The sequence below is a fragment of the Pogona vitticeps genome, chromosome 5, assembly GCF_051106095.1.
Source record: "Pogona vitticeps strain Pit_001003342236 chromosome 5, PviZW2.1, whole genome shotgun sequence".
Taxonomy (NCBI): Eukaryota; Metazoa; Chordata; class Lepidosauria; order Squamata; family Agamidae; genus Pogona; species Pogona vitticeps.
Window position 1 is genome coordinate 82495095 of NC_135787.1, and position 12090 is coordinate 82507184.

Below are 12090 nucleotides of genomic sequence, written 5' to 3' on the forward strand. Positions count from 1 at the left end.
TTGAATGCAACATAACATCAATAGAACGATGATAGATTGATAGATCGATAGAGTTATAGATAAATATTTTCTGTTACCCTAACTTTCATCTGCAAAATGGTGATAATAACATCAGGCTGCCTGATACATTGCAAGGTTGAGTGTGAATGTGAATGTATTGTGAAGCTATTTGAACACCAGAAAAATCCTATGAAAAAAGCTAAAAATATCCTATAATTATGTCCCAGATATCTAGAAGTCTGTCCACCTGCCAGAAAGAATATCAGTGAGGGAAAATTAGCCTGGCCTCAACAGGATTTAAATGCCTAAGAACTCACCTCAGATTCTGATCTATTCCTGTTCGTTGATATATGCACAGTGGGCTCATTAATATATGTGTACTAAAAATTTAATGACATCTTCCTTATTCTGTTTAAAATGTTTTTTTTTTTTATAATTTCTGGGGTTGGGTTGTTAATGTACATTGAAACTGTTCAGAGCTCTTTTGCTGACCACTGACTTCAACAGTAAAATAAATCTGTCACATGTCAATTGGCAATTTTAAACGTACAGCCTCAAGATGGTACCAAAACAGACAACAAACAGGTTGGCCGGTGACTGGGGAAAAATGCATACATTATCGTAAGCACAGTGCAGATGCATCATCTGCTAAATAATACATGGATGGTGAATAAATATCAAGTGACATTTGGGATCACTGCTGGTTTGGATGTTGTAAACCATAGTGTCTCTGTGCAAACAGTTCATAAATATAGAGAAAAAAGAATTTTAATGAAATGGATCAGTAGGAGAAAGAAAAACAATACAAGATGAATCAGGAGCTTGATTTGTAGTGGATTGGGACACAGAAGAGGCTGTTTTCACATAAAAGCTAACAAAACTTTAGCACAGACCAGTACAAAAAAGAAGTGTTTGACACTCATATTTATCACAGTACATATAAAACATACACACAGGGAAGTGTTTAACATACAATATCTAATATATAATCCATAACTGTATTACAGTACTAAAATCTTTAACCTATGTTATATTCGCTACTTATGTTTATTTCTGGGCTCAGTCATAAAACATTTCCCAGTTTTCTCTAGCATAACTTCTCAAATTCTCAGATAATATCTCTAACAAGCTATCCCATTTTAAGCCCAGATCAAACTTGTAACTATAAATATTTAAAACTACATATGCATTTTTCGTTTAAAGGTTATATATACTTATGTAATTTCTTATATAAAATTTTAATCTATCTTCAAAATCATTTTACTCTGTCACTTATCCACCACATATACAAAAGAGAGTCTGAAGTTGCTGAGAATATTTTTAACCGGAATTTCTAATCTGTAACACCCTTTTTGCCAGTTTTGAAGTGCCATCTACAGAACATCATTAAAACATTTTCTCTCAAATTTACTGATTTAATCCATCTATAATTATAATTCCACATTCAAATCAAATCGTATACAGTGGTGCCTCGCATAACGAGCACACCGTTTAACAACAAATCCGCATAGTGATCTATTTTTGGGATCGCTAATGCGATCACATTGCGATGTTTTAATAGCCTAAACATCGCATTGCGATGATCCGTAAGCGTTTCGCTTACCGATCTTCGCATTGCAATGTTTGCAGAACAGCTGATTGGCGGTTCCAAAATGGCCGCCGGGTGCCCAAAGTGCAACCATTTTCGTGTGATTTCCTCGCTTACCGAGGGGGTGAAAATGGCGGTGCTATGGAGGATCTTCGCATAACGGTGAGTTTTCGCCCCATAGGAACGCATTAAATGAAGTTTAATGCATTTCTATGGGGTTTCCCCCCCCCCGCATTGTGATGTCTCTGGATAGCAACGATTAATCCGGAATGGATTAACATTGCTATGCGGGGCACCACTGTATGTCTAAATTATAGCCAAGATTTTATACCCCTTCCTTCGTCACTGCTTCCACCCTTTCCTTCTCTGAATTCTCTTCTAACAAACAAATATACATTTTTTGAATAATTTTCTCATTAGTATAAATCCACAGCTCCTCCACTTGGGCCTTCCTCTCATAAAAGCCCAATATTTTATCTTTCTTCAATCTTGATTCTAAAGTCTCTTTTTCTGTTGCTCCCACTGCTTTAATCAAATGGTCTTCCTTCTGAATATTCCATTCCATGTCCTCTTTAAATCCTGAAGTTTCTGCCTTAATTTCTAGCATCTGGGCTTTAATCTGGTCCTTAAGTTGATTGATAATGTTCATTTGGAACGCCTGTATATAGTTCTTAAAAGAATCTTGCATTATTAATTTGCACATTGACTAAAGACTGTCATTTCTGTTCCTGGGGTATAGATTTATTGTAAGATAACACTTTCCACTGAGAAATAAAAACAATTCAGCTTTTAACAAGTTCAGATACTTTGATACCACTTCTTATAAATCCAGCTGACCCATCTCTGCTTCCGTGTTCTCTCCAGTTCACACCACGTCCACCAAATTCATTTTTTTTCCTTCCTGTACTCCAAATTCAGTCAAGAGCCATAGAGTAGTAAAACCATTGATCAGTCAGTCTTCATGTTAAATGAATCAGCCCAGGCCCAAACTCCCACTTAACACATCTAATTGTAAACCCAAATTAAGCCAGGGGCAGTTTTAATTTATAATCCACCATTCGCAGATCACAGCAAGGCCACTGGGGGGTGTTTCCCCCTTTGTGTATATCTACACCCAAAATTCTCCCCAAGTGCCTCTGTTAAACACTCTTGTTAAGAACTCAAATCTTCTTAAACCTCTGGTATATTATATATGCCATTGGGGGAGGACAGAGGGATGAGAAAGTGACTTCTGTCCATGTCTTTTAACTTTCTGTTTCTCTTTAGAGTATGATGCTAATACCGGGTAAAGATGAAACTCCATTTTAGTACTGACAAGGCACAAAAAGAAAGTATAGGCTTCAGAAAGAACTAACCTTGAAACATTCACACCTAGCTCAAAAGTATTTATGGCTGACATAGAATAACAATGTAACTCTTCTCCTTTGCCCAACCACCTTTTTGATATAACAGATGACCCACCACTGGAATGCCTGTAGGAAGAAGCCAGCAATGATTGTTGTAAAATTCACAAGTGATTCACAGTATTGAAGGCCATATATCAGGGCCCAGGAAGAAAACACATAAACATACCAATAGATGAGGGAAAATGGATACTCTCATCCCCAGACTTTCAGGCACATCTTGGGCACAGGTCAAGGAGAGATGGGGGCACAATATGCATATCTACATGTAATAATAGATTGGCGTAGCTGGCACCATTTGCCCAATGAAGATCTGGATCCAAACTTGAGCTACAAATGCACAATAGAATTGTAGCATTTTATGACTTTTTGTCTGTATCATTATAAAATGTATGTACCCTATGTGTTTGGGATCTTCTCTGCTTTTAAGGGAAGTCCCAGCTGACCTTTTCTTATTTTTTGCTACTCAAAATAAATTTGGACCTTTGGTTCAGCTGTTCCGTCTTTGCCTGATTCCTTGCCAGAAATCTGAGACCTGTAATTGGCCGATAACAATTGATGTTATAGTTATAGCAATAATAAAACCATTTTGTTATAGCAATAATAAAACCATTTAGAAAATAAAGTTCTCCATTTGATTCCAAAGAGAGATTGAGTAACAGCTAATTTGTCTCTTAATTGCCCCAATTTAACTGGCTTTGTTCTTGTTTTTTTGTTTTGTTTTGTTTTTTGTTCTCTTTATTGCTCTGCCGCTTTGTTTGTTTCTTCTCTACTTTTAAGTCAGCTGCTTCGGTTTCAGCTGTATTTGCTCATGAGAAATAAAAGGCCATTTACTCACAGTTCATATAGGCAAGCAAGAATCTTCTTCACACTTCCCACCTTGGCAAAGTTAGGAAACTAATTCACCAGAAATGGCGTCTCTCAGACCAGATGCTTTGAGAAAGGAAACTCTCACGCAGACAGATCGCTGCCTGAATTCAGAGTTTTTCCAGCTTTCCTTCGTTGCAAGCCCACTCTCCTGTACAACTTGTCCCCCCTCTTCCACTGTTGGGGGTCTGCTGACCCGTAGTTTACACAGGGGTCCCCAGAGCCCTGGGAATTCCTTCTGCTCTCGCTGCCGTCACTCCACCTCCCCTCTCAAAACTGTTGTGTCATATCCACATGCAAATAGAGAAGAATAGTACATAATTATTGTATTTTATTCATACATATCGTAACATGAAAGAGGCTTTCATGTATGCGAAACATACATATACGAAAACAGAGATCCCTGCCCAGAGAAGCTTACAATATGCATTTCACCAGAGGAGGAAATAAAAACCCTTATGGAATGTGACTGTGTGGACAGTGTATAATCTGTTCAATATCAGTTACACTGTACTTCTGTATACCAATTACTAAAGCAGCATGAGTAGAAGGATACAGATGGCATCCTTGCAAGCCATGTGTCCTATTGTGGCCTTCTCATTACACTGGTTGGCCAGTATGTGAACTGAGTGTTGGATTAGTCTGGGGCAGCCTCTTATAATACCCCGAGGGGAAAGTGTGGGTGAAAGAGAATGAATATGGACAGATGGAGTTCTTCTTTTTTCTTATTCTTTTAGTTGAAAATATTTTAGTATCAGAAAGAAATTACAGAAACATGAACAAAAACTGTGGAAGGCTGTAATAATAAACATCCATCATCCCCATCCAGTCCAAAATTATGACATATCATGAAGATTGTACAATTGTGAAGAATTGCTGCCTGCGAGCTTAGCATTTTATGAACACCTGAATAAATTCAACAGTAGTTAAACAACTATCAATAAAGTAGGCATTCTTCAAGTTGGAAGGCCTGTGAGAGTAAAAGGGTTAGGTCAAAGGTTTTATGGCAGCAGTAGTTTTGATGAGGAATTTGCAAGGAAAGGTACGCAACTGTGCCTTCCTCTTCAGTAATGTGAGAAGCAAAGCAACAGCTTTTGGACATGAAGAGATGTAATGTATGAAATCGAATTTGAACTTGTATTCCTAAATGTATACCTGGAGAGTGAAGATTTTAACTGCAATGTAAAATATTGCTCCATCTTTATGTTAAGTCACTATGTAATGTCTTCTGACAACATTGCAATAGGGGCGGATATCATGTAGCCTGGGAACATATGTGGCCCTCAAGCCAATTTTGCAGAGTCCCCAAGGCCTCCCAATTTTCCTCTTTAAAAAATAGATGGCACAATCTACCACTGAAAATTCCTTGCTTTTTAATGGCTATTTTATGTTTGTTTCAACCTGTATTAAATTATTTAATAGTAAAACAAAATATAAAGCTTTTATTTTTATGTAAAACCATATTTCCGTACCTTAATTGCCATAATTTTTAGGAAGTATTGTAAATGTGTGCCATCAAGTCACATAGTGACCCCAACAGGGTTTTCAAGGTATGTATAAAAGATACATAAGGACTGGTTTTACCATTGCTACCCACCTGAGTGAGTTTCCATGTTTGAGCAGGAATTTGAAGCCAGGGCTCCAACTCCTAGTCCATCACTCTATCCACAACAGCACACTGGCTCTCAAGAAATCTTCCTTAGAGTAATTACAATAGAATCTGTATACTATGTTAATTACTAAATAAGTGAAAACAGTTGAAATAAACACAAAACACCAATGGAGAAGCCAGAAAAGTGACTGAGAGGCTGAAGCACTGGTTTTCAGCAGCTTAGAGAGTGTTCCCCAGGCAAGTGACCTTTGGCCAAATGGGAAATTGATCATCAGAGCCCCTGAGATTGCCAAGGCCTGTATTACAACCGTTGAGGAAAAACAATTCTATAAGACAGTTGCACACCTAAGTCTAATACAGATATTCATTAAGGCTATACATGAATGTATGAAGGGGAACTGGATCATGCCTTCAGTATCCATGGATCCAAAATCCACTTTCCACAAAAATACATATATCAGCTACTTAATCTGCCCAGTTAGAAAACCAATAAAACTAAAGTACTTTGTTCTCATCCTCTTTTAAAATTTTATGTTCTGTTGAAAGGTTCAAGTTTTATTACCTGTAGTTTTGATGTACTGTATGATGTGGTGACGCTGTGGGCTAAACCGCAGAAGCCTGTGCTGCAGGGTCAGAAGACTAGCAGTTGTAAGATCGAATCCAGGCGACGGAGTGAGCTCCAATCACTTTGCCCCAGCTCCTTGCCAACCTAGCAGTTCGAAAGCATGTAAATGCGAGTAGATAAATAGGTACCATGTCGGTGGGAAGGCAAAACGGCGCTCCCCAGTCACGCTGGCCACAGGACAACGGAAAGTGTCTTCGGACAAGTGCTGGCTCTACGGCTTGAAAAACCGGATGAGCACCGCCCCCTAGAGTCAGACACGACTGGACTAAAAATGTCAAGGGGAACCTTTACCTTTACCTTTTTATTTATTCTTATTTAATGGATTAAATATATGCTTGGAAGTATACAAAAATCAAAATGACCTGCACTTTCCCCACCACAGCTTGGATCAATTTTGGAAACTATTCTACCATCTAAGAATTTTAACTGCAATCAGTATTCAATTACATAGTTGAGTACTCAGAGCTAGGGAATTGAAACCAGGTCTTCTGATGTCTGGTCCATTATTCCATCCACTAGCCCACACTGAGTAGCCATATCAAGATATTAGTAATTAGCAAACATGTTTACTTAATTAGGAGAGAGGTTTTAAGATTTTAAGATCAGGAAAAATACTGGTTGGGAATAGGGAAAAATACTGTTTATGCTTCACAGGAGAGTAGCTTTAATGATGTAAAAATGACTGCAATCTATAGGCTTCTATCATTACTGGACATTGAGAGATGAAAAAATGTCAGGTAGTAAGACAATTAGTTTGAAAAGGGGAAAGCAAAATTTACATTTCATCTCAAGTCCACACATCCCTAAGGAAGTTACAGAGGGGATTCTCATTGTTTTGCCTCTCCTGCATCTTTCCCAGTTAGTCTTAATGCAAGCCATGTAAGCCACACAGAGCACACTTATAAGTGTGCAGCCTTTTGGTCAAGGGGTTGAATAGCCAGAACTGGTTCCTGGCTGAGATTCTAACTGAAGCAACTCGTTTTGGAGTTTCAATCAAGGGCCAAGTGAGAGCAGAAGAAAGGGCTGGAGGTGAAAATCCACAGGCCAGATATAAAAAAACCCGGAAATTATTGTCCCCTAACTTTAAGTGCTGCAGAGCCTGCTGCTTCTGTAGTTGCACCCACATTGGTCTGGGCATGTGTAAACACTTCTATGAAGATGGTTTAGCCAGACATATCACACCCAGAATAGGCTTAATAGTTTGGATAAACTCTGGAGGATACTGTGAGACAACTGCACTTTAAACACTAGAAAGCAAAGCCACAAAAGTCAGACATTAAGAGCTCTAACACATATACCTACATCAGCATCTATTCAGTATTTATTTACACAAGTTGGCCAGAATCCTACTGCTTATATATTCCAACATTAAGTAGAACACTATAAATTATAGTGGCAATTGCTGCCAGTTAAGGAGTCTCTGCTAATACACCTGAGTAGATGCCTGGATTCTGCTCACTATTTTCGACAAATCAGCAATGTGAAGGTCAGACGTGTATGTTAAGTGGAAGTCTTCTTGAATGTACTAATCCTAACTCTAGTTCTTTCTGTCTTGCTCTGTAATGCCTAGTTCAGCTAAAGCTATGCTCGGATTAGCATCATTCCACTGCTACTCTACATCATTTGCTAATAACTTGTCATTATTTCTATGACAGTAAACTTAGAAATAGAAACAGAAGATAAAACAAGACAAAGCAGATACTAAATAGAACATAACCTGAAGGTGTTGCTTTGGGCCACATCCCTTGTTCTACACAGCATATAGCATTGACCAAAGGCTGCTACTCTTAAGTACTCTTATAAGATTGTGAAATAACATCATTCTTCTCCGTTTTAGCTTTCCGTTTGGTTGTAGAGTTTTGCAAATTACTGCTTCCTTTTTCTCAACCCACCTCACCCCTTCATACCAGTCAGTTGGCACAAGTATGTTAAAAGTGCAGGGGTCATAAATGCAACATAGGATGTAAAGATCAATGAGACCAGCACCGAAATAGAAACTGGTTGGCATGGGAAAACAAGAAACTACCTTCCTGGTTGGTTTAAAGAGAGAAAAGAAAATGTTTCTAGAGGTAGAAATTGAGGAGAACTAGCAGGGGAGGGCAAAATAAGAGAGTTTGCAATCCTGGAGGAGCCAGAGTTCTAGAACAGGAGGACTGATGGGTCTAGGCCAGTAATTTCCAAACTTGGGAAACCCAGGCATTTTTGAACTGAAGTTCTGGAAGCCTTCACTACTAGCTCGGCTGGCCAGAGTTTCTGCGAGCTACAGTCCAAGAGCATCTGGATTACGCAAGGTTGGGAACCACTGTTCTAGGTCAACAGTTTTAAAATATGGCTTAGATGGCTTAGATGGCTCTTAAGACCATGATAAAAAAAACACAAGCTAAAATTCAGTAGAAAGTCACAACCAGAGTAGGCTAACTGGATCAATGGGATTTACAGAGTTGATTCACCTTAACCCCACTGATGCAATGGGTCTACTTTAGTACTGGATTTCAGCCACAGTCTAAGAAATTTATGTGAATGTCTTTATCACTGTGTGTTTTAGCTCACCACTGCTCATGCAAATAGGTGGGTATGCATATATTCATATGGATTTTAAAACGTTTTTTTCTATTGACATTTTTGTCACCAAAATGTAAACTATGCCATTTGAACAGGTCTGCCCTCTTTTTCCAACTAGCACTCACTCGAATATGCATTAACATTTGAGAACTAGAGAGTTTTGAGGCTGATGGAGAGAGGCAGAATGAGCAAAATGTCCATTTGGTTAAAAAAAAATGATCTAGGAAGGGAAAATACCAAAAAGGAGTGTGGGTGATCTATCTTGCCTCCTCAACACTTTCCCTTGTGAAACAGGACATTTCCAGTTCATGACGAGAACTCTTTTCATGAACTGCACAGCACTCAGGATTTGGATTTGGTGGCGAATAGTAACAGATATGTCCAGGTTCCCCCCCCCTTTTTTTTGTCACAGCTACAATGCATGAGAATATATGCAGCAATTAGACTCCCCCCCCCCCAAGTCTACTCATATGAGCTATAGTAATTAAACAATAACTTAGGACAATGTTTCTTGGGAATGGAGTTATGTAAGGAAGAATAGCACTTTCTCATGTCCCCTTGTCGGTATGAAAATTAGAGAACCCCTCCATTTCCAGCTAGCACACCTAGCAATACATTTCTTTAAAAAATAGTTTTGATAAGAACACAATTACAGTTGTGGCAAGTTCCGCCATACATTCAAGTGAACTCAGTGAGACTTACTTTTTACTTCTGAGTACCCGTGTTTTGGTGAGGTTGCAAATAATGGTGCTGTATAAACATGGCTTAGCACTTAAAGTGGCAAGTACTTGAAAAAAATAGCTTGCAATGAGTACTTGAAAGCAATCCACAGGCAAAGATTAATGACCAAAAAGACCTGGAATTTGTGTGATTTTAATTGGGCATGGTGCATCATCTTCACAAGCTTGATAAGGTCGTTTGAGCAAAAATTAGCTGGCACCATGGGGTAAATAAAGTCAGCACAAGGTATAAATGATAGCTCACCTAACCTTTCTTAGCTCCTGTAATTGGGTACACATTATTCAAAGTTAAGCAAAGGACACACATAAATTGGACCCTCCACTGTGATGTCGAGCCGCTGCAAGACAACTGGGATAATGCCCAGGCAGGCTTGTGGCTCACAAAACATGATATTACATACAGTATCTCCTTCAGCCCATCAGCAGAGTTTGCAAATTGCATAACTTGCCTAATTCCTGCTTCGAGATAGTGTTCCTGCTCACTGCATAATGCTCATCAGTCTTTCAGAAACTGTCACAGGTCGCTAACAATAGCTGTCATTGAGAAAATAATCCTAGGCAATTTTCTACCAGATAATTCAACCTACCATGTTATCTTCTCCAGAGGAGTGAAAAGGCAACACCACAGGAGCTTAAATGGTGTCTTTACCCAGAGAAAGATTATTCCAGTTCTGAGGCAGCACTGCTTTAAAAGGTTAGAAGCCTAGAAATACTCCACATACTGTCAACAGTGGAATATGCTGATAATGGTAAAGTTTAAACAGCCTTTCCTATTATCATTAAATAGCATGTAAAAGTCTTCTCTAAAGCTACCAAAGTCGATTAGCTTATCCTGCACTCAAAGCCATGGTGGTGCTCTGGTTTCCTTGTACTTTGCAATGATACAGATTTGCCTTCATGAGGATCAGAAGAGAATACTTTGCTCTTATCAGCTGTTAAGGGGGAACATCGTGATTTCGGAGCTTATCAAAGCTCTAACAAGAAGGCCATCAACTTTTGGGATATTGACATGAAATCAATGTTTAAGAACTGCTTGGCTCATCTTTAATTGATTAACTTGAGAGCTGAAGATTATTTTGCTGGCAAAATTCTCTTGCGACTCTGAATGTAAAAGATCCACAGACTAGACCTTGAACATTTGTAGCAACCTCCCCACATTAACAGTTCTAGCATGTTTTTCTCACAAACTGATTTACCGGCATAGTCAAGATAACAATCGTCAGAAATCTAAAAAGAACAGGAAAGCTATAAACTGTTATGAGCTACCACCACCAGTTATATTTTGCCTTTGTGGCCTGCACACCATGTATCAAAAAACAGTGCATAAGGAAAAATGTAAATGCCAATTTTAGCACTATTATTATATCAGCAGTCAGTGTAACATCAGGTGGGAACAAATGGCCCTCCAGATGTGTTAAACATCATCTCCCAAAAGCCTGAACCAGTGTAGCCAATGGCAAGAGAGTGTGGGTTATCTGGAGGGCCAAAGATTCCCCACCCATGAAGCAGAGAAATCTACACAGTGCCCTTTCCTTTCTTTGTACATTCAAAAATGTTGGGCCCTGATGCAGACAGCATCATGCTGCATCACTTCAAGTCTTGATCAGTATCATGATTGTATTCAAATGCTTCAAAATATTCACCTGATCAAACCTGTTTTTGATATCTGACATTTGACTTCAATATAAATGCCTCTATCATTGATATTTCTATTTTCCATAGCAAGTTCCTCAAAGCCACACTAATGTCCACCATTTTGCCCCCATCCCTGCTCAAAATCTGTGAAATCATGGCAAACAAACCATAAGATCTGTGGGGAAACTCGTTTTTCTTCTGTGGTTTCTACCAGAAGAAGATGAACCTGGTTCATCGTATGTTCACTCCAGTTCATGGGATCCATCCCCACTGCTATTGATCATGTATACGTTTTTTGTATACAATGCCTTGTCATTCCTCTTGTGTGGGAGCCATGCCTCACAGGAGACTTGACACAAGGCAAGTGCCAGGGATGCTCATTCTGTTGTTTCACTGCATGAATCAGAGTAGCAGCCCGGTGAGTCTATGAAACAGTACACTTGTTCAGAATTGTGTTCAGACTTGCCACCTGTTGAGGATTTGCCAAGATGATGGAAGCAGCAGCTTCTCTCACATCTCCTTAATCTGTTTGCCTTTTTTTTGTAACAGAAAAATAAATATGTTGATGACCTAATATTGTCACTGCTGAAATTCTGAGAGTAAGGAGCAGATGGTTGACTACCAGCAGACAACTGATGACTAGTGATTTACACCCTTGAAATCTTGGCTACCTGCATTCTGTAGGATTGTTATTTTTATCTTCTCAAGGACGGATAAAACTCACTGGACAATATGTTTGAGAGGTTCATTTTCCTGCCTGCTGCTGGGTATATGTAGAAATCAGGTACTCCAAAAGTGTCATGAAAACCACTTTACATAATAGAATGTAGAAATCACAACTCAGCACACAGCATAAAGTCTGTTCTTTAGTGTAAATAAATTTAGCAGCCAGTTGGAGAGATGTATTCTCAGGAGCACCACCATTCTGTATATTCAGCAACCTATAAATCAGCTGCCTGTCCCTTTTCTGGCTCTAGAGAGCAAATGAGTCACTGTCGGTCACAAGAACTTCAGAAAGTGAATTTCAGCAAAGGAGGCTTGCCAAACTTATGACTGAC